The following is a 15589-nucleotide window of genomic DNA, read 5'->3' on the forward strand; positions in this document are numbered from 1 at the left end:
TTCTGGCTTGTCAGTTTCCCTTAAAACAAACTCAGAAGTCGTCTGTTTGGATCTAACTTCATCCTTTTTCTTTGCCCACCTGGCCTTCCATTTTTCTACGTCTCCCCATTTTTGTAACACAGTCAATAGTTCTTTGATCTGCACCTTTTTCCCTGCCACATTCATATTTTCCAGATCTTTGTCTGAGAACTCAGCTCTATAGGGTTTTTGTAATGGCTTTGATTTCGAAATATCTATTCCCATACTAGCTGCAGTGTCTGTTAATTTCTCATGGAACATTCTGGTATTACGGGTAAGACTTTTACAGATAAATAACAGCTCTTCTTCGGAATAGGTATTTAATCTGTCTAACCCCACGTTTCCGGCCATCAGTTCTTCAATTTCTATTCTTAGTTTGTAAATATCTAAGGGTTTAGACTGAGGAGTTTGTCTCTCTAAGTCTCGACTCCATCTCTCAATCTCTTCAGGAGTCACCAATGTGACACTCTTGGTACCTGAAGTCGATTCCATTTGAATCTCTCTCGTATTGAAAGGATTATGTCTTTTCTGGAAACTCCTTCCCGTGTTCCTAATCGGCAAATCCATTAAAGAAGCTTCAGATTCACATTCACTCGTCAGATCATTTACAATTAAGGGCTCTTTTCTTGGCTGCACTACAGTTGGGGAAATGATCGGAGTCTTTGGACTTCCCTGTCTTTCCCCATACAAAGGAACAACTGGTCCAATAGTTACTGGGATTGTCAAGGCTTCGGGGCTTGTATTTAACTGGGAGATTTTCTGAATTATTTCAGTTCTTTGTTTGGCTAGAGCCTCTCGCTCTTTTTCCTCCAATAACCGCTCTAGGGATTTTTCATGCAATACTTGTGGAGTCAAAGTTGGAGCATAACTCGGGGCAGTGGGATGTGTCATACTCGGTCCTTCACCATAATTAGGTTTCGGGAACAAACTTCCTGTGTTTAAGGATCTCGGTCCTTCCTCATACGGAGGTCTTGAGAACGGATTTCCTGTGCTTGAGGGTCTTGCCTCACCCTCGTAAGGAGGTCTGGGACAGAAGTCTCTCTCACCTGAGTATCTTGACTCCTCGCTAAACGGTGGTCTTGGACAGGTGTCTCTAGCACCCATGGGTCCTAGGCCCTCGCTATAGGGAGGTATTTGACAGCTGTCTCTTGCTATTACAGATCTATTCCCTTCCGGACATGGGGTTCGTTGGGAAGCACCCCCTACACTAGAAGATCTGGGTCCTTCATTATAAGGAGGCGGATTGAACAAATCTTCCAAATAATCGTCATCCGATTCCCCACTAGTTACCCAGTGCTTGGTCTTTTCGGTCTTTTTCTCTTCCGTAGGACCACCCATTGCCATCATCGGATACAGTCCTTCTACAATCATATTCTGTCTCCACTGTTTCATCTTTTTATCTCGGGTCTCTTGCTTCAATTTTGGATACCATTTGGTCAACCCTTTATCGATTTGGGGCTTATCTCTCTCAAAAGCCTCTATCTCCCATTCCTCTAATGCTTCGTACTGCGTCAATCTAGGTCTGGGATGTAAATCATTCATCCGGGTTCTTAAATTAAATAAAATCCTGCCATTAAATGTACCTTCTAACGGAAAAGCCAAAATTCCGTCATCCTTTGTGTATTCCACCCAATTTTCCAACCATACACACGAATGGTACCCTTTATCGAACATCATGAAAGAGGCGGGAGTATTAGGTGGCGGAATGACAACACCTTCTCTAGTTTTGATAGGTTTGTCTTTCTTGAAATAATTCTTCACTTTGTTCACAAGGGTCAATTTTCTCTTATTTCCATACATAATGTCGGTTTTATGACCTTTCCACGACCGTTTTCAAACCCTAAATGCCTTGGATCAGGTCTAGTCTCTGGTCTATACGTATGCCACATACAATTTCCGGCAAGCGACTTTGTTTACAAAATCACTCCCAATCCAAATACGTCTTTTATTTTCGTGCGACCAATCAAATGCACGGTTTCAAATAATCTCGACCAATGGGTGCGCGGCCTTTCGCGAGACAGGTTCTCACGCTTTCGGCGCTCACCCCTCCTTTACAATTCCAGCTCCGCTACACACCCGCTGTTTCGACCAATACCAGCGCGGCACAGAGTGACGTCAGAGCAGCTCCGCAACTGACTCCCTCCTTCACAAGGTAACGGAAACTTGATTTCTCTTTTAAAGTGCAAGTGCTTTAGTTATTTAACAACGTAAACACATTCGCCACTGTACTCGAGTGTCTAGAAAGGAAAGATTACGTTTTACTGCAAGTAAACCTCTTCTGTTTACTTTTCATGCGCCACGGATAGATCTCTTCTGTCTATCCTTCACTCAAGCATTAGGGAACCTGCTACTTCTTCGACTCATCCACTTCTTTTCGGGATATATACTAAGTCCAAAGTTTCACCAGCGAACCCCTTTGCTATCACCCAAGCTCCGACGAACCTGCTACTCCTCCCATGTGACCCTTACTAAGTTATGCCACAGTAGAAGTTTTGCCAGCGAACTCGTTGCTATCATTTATTCAAGCATATATTCAGAAAACCCTAATTAGTGCTTCCAGTACTGCCTAACCTGCACCAATTTTCCTAGAGTAAGTGACCTCACTACGGCGTGGATTCTCTTCACCACCTGCTATTTCAATTCCCCGGGGATTCCAGACAACTCGTAACAATTATTAACAAGTGGGTTAGTACATTTTATCAGTATATCAGTAGAAAAAATAATTTAAAACATTTCATAATTTTCAAAACAAAACATTTCACGTGATTGATCAATTAAAAAAAAAATGTTCACAGTATAGCAGCAATATTTTCACGATTAGCAGCAATACATTTTTAGCAGCATCCGACCTACCTATCTTAACTTGTCCTACCTAATTTTAACTAGTCCCTAACCATCCTCTGCTACCAGAAAATTACTGATAGAGCGCGCAGGTCACCCAACCAACAATTTTACCATATACGTATCGGGCCCATAAACTTCAATTTATCATATACATTAATCGGGTGACTTTACACTCTACTACCAGTAACCCTGATTCCTTCCTATTTATTCCTACTGTACCCGACTTACCAATCCACCGTTACGGGTAACTATGACCACAACGGATCAGGGAGCTAGCTGTAAAAGAAAGGCAGAATACCAAAATACTCATATCATTTATATTCCATTTGTACTTTATAATAACCACAAACTCAAGATGTTTTGAAAACCTTTATCTAAGATTCGTCAAGCTCAGAAAACAAGAGATTTACAATGAGCAAACAATCGATAACCAGAATTTCAAAGAGCACATATCCATAAAGGAGGTAAATAAAACCAACCATTTGAATCTAAAGGGAGGTAAGAACAGGGAACATGCTAGGCAGCAGTTTCAGAATTTGACCTTAGTATGGAGAGACTAAAAGACGGGGAAGAATAAGGAGCATACTAGAATGTCACTGTGAAATACTTCCCCATAAAGAGGAACTATAGATAAAATGCAAATAGACCATTAATTACTTGAATCGACTAAACAATGGGAAAAGACAAATCATGAACTTGAAAAGGAATTTACTAAGGATGGGTAAAAAAATGGAACATGCTAGAATAATGACAATTATCGTATGAGCTTTCATTCAGTGGATTTGCGAAAAAGCATGGAAATTAATATATGCAAAGATATGTCTTTATTGAAGCAAAGACAGAAAAATAGAAAGGTGCAGTATAGAGTGTCAGCACTATAATTACCTAGAATGGTGTGAAGACCAACCCTGGCCACAGGTCAGTTAAGAACAGGAGGGACCCCAAGGAAGGACAGTCATCGACAGGACGGCAGGTGCAGTATGGACACCCCAGGACAGGACAGGAAACCCAGATTAGGATCAGGACAGGACCACCAAGGAACGACCAGCACCCGCAGATCGGAAGCAACGCCTGCGCTCCACCCTCTCTGCAGCTATCAGCCAGAACCCCGATTGGGTTATCGAATTCCCCAGCAAAGTGCTCCGCCAGCACTTAAGGTTTCTTAGCAAAACCTCTCGAGTCTATGGAAAGTTCGGACAGAGTGCTCCGCAGCTCTCTGTATCAGTCACCTATTGAGTGCGTTGGGTCAGTGACAGGTCAGCTATTCGGACAAGTCGGACAATTTCTCTAGCTAAACCTAGGCTAGTTATACTGTTTTCGGGTCAGTGTACCACCCCCCAAATGTTGCAAGTGTCAGAATCCCCAATTTCGATTGGTCCCGAAGTAGGATAGGTCAACACACCAATCACATTTGATCTCTACAAGCCTAGTTTTGCATACTCTGGGACCGCCTATTGATTTTGGGGTTCCCATGACCTATTTTACAGAATACAATAGAAATCATTACAAATGTTGCAAATGCAGAACATTTCAGCTTCTTCGGCTGGGTGAAGGTGCATCTTCCCAGGCACGTTTTGGCCGCGACCTCTGGTTGGCAGCCATTCAATGTCACCGGCCGAAGACTGTCATGCGCAGAAAAGCATTTCAATATGGATTCTCGAGTGTCCCATCAGACCCTCAATATCGCGGTACATGAAAAGTAAGCGAAAACAAATTAAAACACAGAAATAAATGAATACACTGTATACCATGAATAGCTACTCTATACCCCTTACTTTATAATATCTATAGCCTTAGGATTTTAGTGCAGACAGACAATTAACACGAGAGCATCAGCGCAAGCTTCACCATGTGAGGACACAAGCAGCCATTTTAAAAGCACTGCGCAAGCGCAAAAGATTCCCACCAGAACTGCAAGTACGTCACGTCACGTGAGTGTGACTAACGCATGCGCAGAAAGAAACCCGCCAAGCAGCGGCCATTTTTAGTCACAAACGTTATTGATTTAGTAAACACATATGCAAGCGTCACTAGGACACCCCAAATGTCAGAATAAAGGGAAATTAGTAAAACAGACAGGTTGAATTACATTGTTACAGGTTATTCGAGGTTCATGAATCCAAGCAAGTCACGTAATATGCAAATCCTTGCTCCATCACCAGTGCACGCCGTCTCGTTCACTCCGGAGGCGCCGCTGTGCATACCGAGTCCTCCTTGACAATCAGGGCGCAACACAACACCCCTGGTAGGTCACTTTTGGCAGTTTTCTATGATTGCGGTTTTCGTTTGGAGAAAAAACTGAATAGGAAAGTGAAGGTTGTGTTCTATCCCATTTCGTTGAGCTCGGAGCTCCCGACCAGGCGTCTTAGCCGGCCGCCATCTTCCTCCAACTATTCTGTTTTCTTGCCTGATATTGCTATGTTTCTTCTCTTTTTTCTCTTTTTTCTTTTTATCTCCTTTTCTTTACTTCCCCTTTAATTTTTAGTATTTGTATTTTTCATGTCGTCGAGAATTTATAATCACTTGAACATTACGGTTTTGCTTTCTCATGGCTCTGATAGTATTTTTGTGTTGCTGGAATAATGTCTTTTATTTCGTCTATTACCGGAGATAAATAAAAATGTAAATGAAAAAAAAAGGTGCTGCTGTGCCCAGTGATCTTGTGAGGAAGAGATTTGAAGAATCAAGGAGATCTTCTGTGTTGCCAACTACAGCTGTGGTAGTTTCTGGAATCTGCTCAGTGATATATTTGTCCAGAACTGGCATTGAATTACATTTTTGGAGCCAGTTCCTTCGGTTAGTTGATGTTTGTAATTGCACTTTACGGGAAACATCCTTTACAACGCAACTTTTACCACGCAGTGCTTTTACATCGCAACTTTTACAACGCAAACCATTCCAACGCATTGCGCTGGGGGGCACTCTAGGATAGTGAATAGATTTAATTTACTATCCAACACCTTCCCTACTATCCACGGGGACTGGAGTTGGAATAGTAAATTAAACTATTCACTATCCAGCACCCCAAAGCGCTATGCGTTGTAATGGTATGCGTTGTAAAAGTTGCGATGTAAAAGCATGCGTGGTAAAAGCATGCGTTGTAATGTCATACATCCGCAATTCACTGGTAGAGTGAACAAACCAGGTCAGTGTACATGTACATTCTGAAAGCAGAGTATTGTGAATAGTTCAGCTCTGCATATTAAACCCACCTGTTACATGTTTATTGTTAATGACATACTTCAGGGACTATATTTCTTTCAGTTAATCTGGGCTGCTTTAGTTTGCTATGTTGTGTTATTTATTGTACTACAATTATGCATGGTTCTTTTCAATTGAAGGTCCCCTCTCCAGATTTCTGCAGACTTGTCCTTTTATCTCATGTAAGGCCTACACCAGTCTCCCTAGAACAGGGAAGCTTAGTCATTCCTTGGAAGACCTGGTTATTCCGAATTCAGCTCTAGGAAAGAACTTGAAGATTCACTGCTCCTTTTCAACTAATTATCCCTATGTTGGGCCAGTCATGGTATCTCAAATAACCAAGAGTTCAATAACTTGCAACTGAAAATTCCCAACCCATGGCGTAGGCAGCAGATATCTTCTACCTGCAGCGATGGAAGGGGACAGCTACAGCTGGCTTCCCTAGTCAGGCAGAAGCAGGTAATATGTGCCTGGCACAACACTAATAGTAAACAGCAAGGCCTACACCGAATGGGACTCAGTCTGGTGAGAAGATAGGAGCTGGCAAAATGTGCTTCTTTCCCTGGCTGAGCGGCAAAACCCAAAGCAAAGTAGGGCGCTTACCCTTTCAACTAATTTGTTTACAAAATCCTATGTAGGAGCAACATTAAGTTGTCTTATACGCTTGTGCTGTCCGAGACCAATTTAAACCAGGTTTCGCAGAACCGGTTGAGGAGGCGTTTCTTTATTAGTCCCAGTAATTTGAAGGCTTGTGTAAAGCAGGGGGTTTAGTAATTTTGTGGAACCAAAATAATGGTAAGAATGGTCAGATGTAAATAAACTAAGAGGTTAGCTGGGTTTTTCATCCTCGAAGGTACATACAGACAAGGTGGCAGAATTATTGGGGCATGTGCACATGTACCAAACAGTGATTTGACTAAATCATAGGAGGGCATGGCACTGGTTTCAACTCCCTTCCTTTGGCAAAATTAAATTTAAAGTTTGATCTTGAGAAAAGCTAGTTACTAATTCTACCTGAAGAAATCATGTCATCCAAGCTTCTTAGCAAGTGCATACCAAAATGTCAGCAAAGCGTTCAAAATAGAGATTAATGTCACTTAAAATTATATTTTAATGCAAGAGTTCCCTGATATTTAAGAAAGCAATCAGGTGTTGTAAAATTTACCCGCATCTGTACAGCACGAAACAAACGATTTAATGTTTGTCAGAAATTATCTAGTGGCACGCATCTGCACAGTTATCTGCCTCTGGACAGTTAAAGGTACCCGCGTACCTTTGCCATCCCAAGTCATCACAAGTGACCTTTCTCATGCACAGAGAAAGGACTAGTATAAAGGCATTAATAGAAATGCTAGAGCAACCTCTGTAATACACCAAACATATGTACTTGGTGCAGTTGGAGATGTTGCATTGATAAGGTAGCAATAAATAGGAATGAACAGAGATTTATTTAATTAAAAGTGTGAATTCCATGATGATCCACCACGTTTTGGAGATACTACTACTGTCAAAGATGCAAAAAAAAGAAGCAGGGTACCACCTCGGGTTCTGTGTGGCTCACTCTACGGTCAGATGCACTGTGGGACAGGACCAGATAATATATTGAGGAATTTGGGAAACTTCTTGTAGGGTTGTTTAACACCCTAATGCCAATCACATTGTTTGTAAGGTGGCGTCTGGCTGAATGTTCTGAATTTGTAGAGAGTCTAATTCACCATCATGCAACTAATTACAGTTTTCCCTTGGATTCAGGCTCAACCTTTGATTTCTTGCAGGTCTGCCATATAGCTCCAGCAGTGGGAAAAAAACGTTCCTGAAAAGATTTTGTATGAATCAAAGTCTACAAAGCATGTTATCATTAAAGGCAGGAGTATATTCCTAGTCATTTTTATGGTTCCTCTAGGTTTGAGTTGACCCCATTCCTATATTTTGTTGGGGACTCCATCTGCCCCTGTACAAGTCCCTGGATATTTCTTTTTGCTTTTTGGATATTACTCTCGCTGGGGCAAAATGTTGCACAGATGATGTTCAGCCCTTTAAACTACACCTTAAACAAAGCCCTTTCAATTGCAGCACTCAATGGATAGGTGGACAGAGCGCTAGGCTGAGACTGGACGGTATCTTTAGCATTTCACACTACAAATGTAGTTTCATGAATACAAAGTAGAGGACTAATGAAGTATACCAATTAATGTGCAAGAAACAGAAATGTATCTGTGATCATTTGAGACACAAAGTTAGTTACCAAGGTTTTAACAATCTATTTCTATATATTAAAAAATATTTAAAACCCTAAATTCAGAAATGTTAAAGGGTAACAGCTACTAATGATATTTTCACTGCTGAAAGAAAGTTGTGTTCCTAAACAAATGATTCTTCCCATTTCCAGTTTATTTTTCTTCTTTTTTTAACATGTGGAAGTTGACTTATTTTATATATTTTAGCCAAGTGTCAGTTCCAAAGATAAGGATATGGTATTACAGTTTATTATTTTCAATCACTTAAAATCACTACAATAAATACAGATCAACGCTGAAAGAAAAAACAACGAAACATCCCGTAGGATTATAGGATGGAAGGTAAAACAAGCATTTGCAATGCAATAGGTCTCGCATTAGGAAAGTTTGAGCTATTGGTCTTGTAAATGACACATTTTTTATTTATGTGTTGGTTTTGAAAATAGCGAAATTAATAGCTTTGCCATTTGCAATGCCAATACTTTTATCGTTTGCAAATGTGACACCTATAGCATTTGTAATGCAACATGTTTTGTATTTATGTGACTTAGATGTATTGATATTACAAATAACAATGGCTTTTAATTTTTCTAAATAATTAATACTTAAATAAGTTATTGTAATTTATAATGGCAATAGCTTAAACTTTTGTAAATAACTTTTGTGAAGATTATGTTCAGTGTATTTTATTGTGACGAAAATCCAAGAACAGAAGTGAAATATTAACATCTTTTTATGACATTTGTAATAAAGCTTGAAACATTGAGAGAAAATATTTGAACCAGTTGTTGTTGAATGGTTGCACAGATTGATGCTGTGTTGGCGCTCAGTGATGTTGTGGTGGCGACGAGTGATGCTGTGGCGTTCAGTGATGCTGTGGTGGCGCATAGTGATGTTGTGGTGCCCCTGAGTGATGCTGTGGTACCCCTGAGTGATGCTGTGGTGATGCAATAGATAGAGTGAGTGCGATAGATAGCTAGAGGGAGGGCGAAAGATAGCTAGAGGGAGGGCGATAGATGTAATGTAATGTAATGTAAAAATCACTTATATAGCGCAAAAACTGTCACCCTATGGGTATCCTGGCGCTTTTAGAAATGGTGATGGTCAGCACGTTACCAGCCCGTAATAAGCAGTGAAAGAACTAGTTTTCCATCCTAGGAAACAACCAGGTTTTCAGATTCTTTCTGAAACAGGTCCATGAACTGGCCTGTCTGATGGTCTGGGGCAGCTAGAGGGAGGGCGAAAGATAATTAGAGTGAGGGCGAAAGATAGATAGATAGAGTGAGGGTGATAGATAGATAGCGTGAGGGCGATAGGTAGATAGCGTGAGGGCGATAGATAGAGTGGGGGCGATAGATAGATGTGTGTGGTTGTGTGTGTGGTTGTGTGTGTGTGTGGTTGTGTGTGTGGTTGTGTGTGTGGTTGGGTGTGTGGTTGGGTGTGTGGCTGTGTGTGTGGTTGGGTGTGTGGTTGGGTGTGGTTGGCTGTGCGTGTGGCTGTGCGTGTGGCTGTGCGTGTGCCTGAGCGTGTGGTTGAGCGTGCGGTTGAGCGTGTGGTTGAGCGTGTGGTGAGCGTGTGGTGAGCGTGTGGTTGAGCGTGTGGTTGAGCGTGTGGTTGAGCGTGTGGTTGAGCGTGTGGTTGTGCATGTGGATCTGCGTGTAGTTGTGCGTGTAGTTGTGCATGTAGTTATGTATGTGTGTGGGGTGATGTTTGTGTGTGGGGTGATGTTTGTGTGTGGAGTGATGTTTGTGTGGTTGTGTATGTGTGGTTGTGTGTGTTTGTGTTGTTGTGTGTGCAGTTGTATGTGTGTGTGTGCGTGGTTGTATGTATGTGTGTGTGCGGTTACAGAAGGATGTATGTGGAAGAGAGCAGCAGATCAGCACAGCAGAAGAGAACAGGGAGTTAAAGAAGGAGGCGGGTGGAGGAGAACAGCAGATCGGTATAGGAGAAGAGAACAGAACAGGGAGCTAGCGATGGAGGCGGTGGAAGAGAGCAGCAGATCAGTACGGGAGAATAGAAGAGAACGGGGAATTAGAGAAGGAGGTGGGTGGAAGAGAGCAGCAGATCAGCACAGCAAAAGAGAACAGGGAGTTAAAGAAGGAGGTGGGCTGGAAGAGAGTAGCAGATCAGCACGGTAAAAGAGAACAGTTAGTTAAAGAAGGAGGTGGGGTGGAAGAGAGCAGCAGATCAGCACTGGAAAGGAGAAGAGAACAGGGAGTTAGAGAAGGAGGCACGGTGGAAGAGAGCAGCATATCAGCACGAGAGAAGAGAAGAGAACAAGGAGTTAGTTAGAGAAGGAGGTGGGTGGAAGAGAGGAACAGATCAGCACAGCAGAAGAGAACAGGGAGTTAAAGAAGGAGGTGGGGTGGAAGAGAGCAGCAGATCAGCACAGGAGAAGAGAATAGAACAAGGAGTTAGAGAAGGAGGTGGGTGGAAGAGAGGAACAGATCAGCACAGCAGAATTGAACAGGGAGTTAAAGAAGGAGGTGGGGTGGAAGAGAGCAGCAGATCAGCACAGGAGAAGAGAATAGAACAGGGAGTTAGAGAAGGAGGCGGGTGGAAGAGAGCTGCAGATCAGCACGGGAGAACAGAACAGGGAGTTTCAAGTAGGAGGAGGGTGGAAGAGAGTAGGAGATCAGCACAGGAGAAGAGAAGAGAACAGGGAGTTAAAGAAGGATGTGGGGTGGAAGAGAGCAGCAGATCAGCACAGGAAAAGAGAACAGGGAGTTAAAGAAGGAGGCGGGTGGAAGAGACAGAAGATTCGCACAGGAGAAAAGAACAGAGTTAAAGAAGGAGGCGGTGTGGAAGAGAGCAGCAGATCAGCACGGGAGTAGAGAACAGGGAGTTAGAAAAGGAGGCGGGAGGAAGAGAACAGCAGATCAGCATGGGAGAAGAGAACAGGGAGTTAGAGAAGCAGGTGGTGGAAGGAAACAGCAGATCAGCACAGGAGAAAAGAACAGAGTTAAAGAAGGAGGCGGGTGGAAGAGAGCAGCAGATCAGCACAGGGGAAGAGAACATGGATATAAAGAAAAAGGCGGGTGGAAGAGAGCAGCAGATCAGCTTGGGAGAAGAGAACAAGGAGTTGGAGAGGTAGGTGGGTGGAAGAGAGCAGCATAACAGCGCAGCAGAAGAGAACATAGAGTTAAAGAAGGAGGCGGGTGGAAGAGAGCAGCAGATCAGCACAGGAGAAGAGAACAGGGAGTTAAAGAAGGAGGCGGGTTGGAAGAGAGCAGCAGATCAGCACAGGAGAAGAGAAGAGAACAGGGAGTTAGAGAAGGAGGCAGGGTAGGAGAGCGCAGCAGATCAGCACAGGTGAAGAGAACATGGATATAAAGAAGGAGGTGGGGTGGAAGAGAACAGCAGTTCAGCACAGGAGAAGAGAACAGGGAGTTAAGGAAGGAAGCGGGTGGAAGAGAACAACATATTAGCACAGGAGAAGAGAACAGGGAGTTAGAGAAGGAGGCGGGGTGAAAGAACAGCAGATCAGCACAGGAGAAGAGAAGCAAACAGGGAGTTAAAGAAGGAGTTGGGGTGGACGAGAGCAGCAGATCAGCACAGGAGAAGAGAACAGGGAGTTACAGAAGGAGGCGGGTAGAAGAGAACAGCAGATCAGCACAGGAGAAGAGACCAGGGAGTTAAAGAAGGAGGCGGCGTGGAAGAGAGCAGCAGATCAGCAAAAGAGAACAGAGAGTTAAAGAAGGAGGCGGTGGAAGAGAACAGCAGATCAGCACAGGAGAAGAGAAGAGAAGAGGGAGTTAGAGAAGTAGGTGGGTGGAAGAGAGGGAGGGCGATAGATAGATAGAGGGAGGGCGATAGAGTGAGGGCGATAGATAGAGGGAGGGCGATAGATAGAAGGAGGGCGATTGATAGAGGGAGGGCGATAGATAGAGGGAGGGAGGGGGATAGATAGAAGGAGGGCTATCGATATAGAGGGAGGGCGATCAATAGATAGAGTGAGGGAGGGCGATAGATAGAGTGAGGGAGGGCAATAGATAGATAGAGGTAGGGCGGTAGAGTGAGTGAGGGCGGTGGAGTGGTAGAGTGAGGGCGGTAAAGTGAGGGCGGTAAAGTGAGGGCGGTAAAGTGAGGGCGGTAGAGTGAGGGCGGTAGAGGGAGGGCGGTAGAGTGAGGGCGGGCGGTAGAGTGAGGGCGGGCGGGCAGTAGAGGGCGGGCGGTAGAGGGAGGGCGGTAGAGGGAGGTCGGTAGAGGGAGGGCGGTAGAGGGAGGGCAGTAGAGTGGTGATGGTGTGTGAGAGGGTGAGGGTGTGTGAGGGTGTGTGTGAATGAGGGTGTGAATGAGGGTGTGTGAGAGTGAGGGGGTGTGAGGGTGGGTGTGGGGTGTGAGGGGTGTGAGGGGGTGTGAGTGTGTGGGGGTGTGAGTGTGCGGGGGGGGTGTGAGGGAGTGGGGGTGTGAGGGAGTTTGAGAGTGAGGGGATGTGAGGGTGAAGGTATGTGAGGGTGAGGGTGTGTGAGGTTGAGAGGGTGTGTGGGTGAGCGTATGTGAGGGTGAGGATGAGGGGGGTGAGGGGGTGAGAGGGTGAGTGAGGGTGAGGGGGTGGGAGGGTGGGTGAGGGGGGTGAGAGGTGTGTGAGGGTGAGAGGGTGTGTGAGGGTGAGGGGTGAGAGGGTGTGTGAGGGTGAGAGGGTGTGTGAGGGTGAGTGAGGGTGAGAGGGCGGGTGAGAGGGCGGGTGAGGGTGAGTGAGGGGCTGTGAGGGTGAGAGGACGGGTGAGGGTGAGTGAGGGGCTGTGAGGGTGAGAGGGGGTGTGAGGGTGAGAGGGGGTGAGAGTGAGTGAGAGTGTGAGAGAGTGTGAGTGAGGGTGTGTGAGGGTGAGGGTAAGGGTGATGGGGTGTGAGGGTGAGGGGGTGTGGGGTTGAGGGGGTGTGTGGGTGAGGGTATGTGAGGGTGAGGGTATGTGAGGGTGAGGAGGTGTGAGGTTGAGAGGGTGTGAGGTTGAGGGGGTGTGAGGTTGAGGGGGTGTGAGGTTATGTGAGGGTGAGGGGGTGTGAGGGTGAGGGGGTGTGAGGTTGAGGGGGTGTGAGGGTGAGTGGGGTGAGGGGGTGTGAGGGTGAGGGGGTGTGAGGGTGAGGGGGTGTGAGGGTGGGGTGTGTGAGGGTTGTGAGGGTGAGTGAGGGTGTGTGGGTGAGTGAGGGTGTGTGAAGGTGAGGGGGCTGAGGGGGTGTGAGAGGGTGTGTGAGGGTGCTGAAGGGACGTGAAATAGCGTGTCCCATCTGTAATGTACTGGTCGGTGAAATAACGTGTTTTGCGAGTGCTGAAGGGGACCTTATAAGTGTTGAGTCACAGATATTGGCAACGTTTTTAAGGTATGTTGTAGAGCAACGTATCTGCTGTGTTCAGTACTGTAAAGTTTGTGTGCAAGTTGTGCTTAGTATAGTGACGTGAGGGCAGTGGCATGGTGTGGAATGTCGTGGTGAGTTGTGATATGATGTGTAATGTTTTTAAAATTAAATACATTTTTTTGTTGTGTGTTATTTTTCTATATTTACTGCTCAATAAAATATTAACCTATGGACGGGCTGGAACATTGTGTATGGTATTTCCACCGAAAACAAAGTGAATGCTCTTTGTTGTACTTACTGTACTGCAAATACTGGTAAATGAAAGCCAACGTGAATATCTATTTAGCAGTGAAACTTGTATGTGTTTGCGCATTACCTTGCAATCCGCACCTTTGTTTAGCTTGCAAATCCAGTAAGTGAGGAAGGGGGCGGGAGTAAAGACTGCAGGGACAATGGGCGGGAGTGAAGAGATCACGGACAACTTTGCAAAGAGGGCACGGGCAACGGGCGGGAGTAAAGAGATCACAGACAACGGGTGGGGGCGGGAGTAAATAGGGCACGGACAACAGGCGGGGGGAGGAAGTAAAGAGATCACGGACAACGGGTGGGGGGCGGGAGTAAAGACAGCAGGGACAATGGGAGGGAGGCAGGAGTGAAGAGATCACGGACAACGGGTGGGGGCGGGAGTAAAGACAGCAGGGACAATGGGAGGGAGGCAGGAGTAAAGAGATCACGGACAACGGGTGGGAGGGCGGGAGTAAAGACAGCAGGGACAATGGGAGGGAGGCAGGAGTAAAGAGATCAAGGACAACGGGTGGGGGGCGAGAGAGTGTAAAGACAGCAGGGACAATGGGAGGGAGGCAGGAGTAAAGAGATCACGGACAACGGGTGGGGGCGGGAGTAAAGACAGCAGGGACAATGGGCGGGGGCGGGAGTGAAGAGATCACGGACAGGTTTGTAAAGAGGGCACGGGCAACGGGCGGGGGGCGGGAGTAAATAGGGCACGGACAACGGGTGGGGGTCAAGACTGATTTGCATAATGCTGGGTCTGAACTGAGGTGGCATGGGGAGCACAAGAACTATGGCTGTTTATGTCTCATGTGGGACCAGCAGAGATGTCCTTGTGTGATACGCAATCAGCAGTGACGTACATTGTCTATACATCATAAGTGGGGATGATTGCCGGCAGATTATAAACCGCCATGAAGGTCACGCTGGGTTGATGCACACTGGGCGTGGACGTACATGATGTAGACATTGTAAGTTTGGTTATCCATGGTTTAGGAACGCTTACATTGATGTATATGTATTGCTTATAGTTAAGGAGCATAGAGGTTTATGGTTTATTAATGGTCATACCCAGGTCCGGTAGCTCAGTGGACTAATGCGGTTGTGCTTATGTGTGGGTGAGGGTATGTGAGGGTGAGGGTATGTGAGGGTGAGGAGGTGTGAGGTTGAGAGGGTGTGAGGTTGAGGGGGTGTGAGGTTGAGGGGGTGTGAGGGTATGTGAGGGTGAGGGGGTGTGAGGGTGAGGGGGTGTGAGGTTGAGGGGGTGTGAGGGTGAGTGGGGTGAGGGGGTGTGAGGGTGAGGGGGTGTGAGGGTGAGGGGGTGTGAGGGTGAGGGGGTGTGAGGGTGGGGTGTGTGAGGGTTGTGAGGGTGAGTGAGGGTGTGTGGGTGAGTGAGGGTGTGTGAAGGTGAGGGGGCTGAGGGGGTGTGTGAGGGTGCTGAAGGGACGTGAAATAGCGTGTCCCATCTGTAATGTACTGGTCGGTGAAATAACGTGTTTTGCGAGTGCTGAAGGGGACCTTATAAGTGTTGAGTCACAGATATTGGCAACGTTTTTAAGGTATGTTGTAGAGCAACGTATCTGCTGTGTTCAGTACTGTAAAGTTAAAGACTCCAGGAGTCTGTGTTTGGGCCAATGGCCAAAGGTCCACTCAACCTTTCATCCTTACAAGATTGATAAAATGAGCACCACTGAGTTGGATAA

Source organism: Lissotriton helveticus, chromosome 1_1 (assembly GCF_964261635.1).
Source record: "Lissotriton helveticus chromosome 1_1, aLisHel1.1, whole genome shotgun sequence".
In the NCBI taxonomy this organism is placed as follows: Eukaryota; Metazoa; Chordata; class Amphibia; order Caudata; family Salamandridae; genus Lissotriton; species Lissotriton helveticus.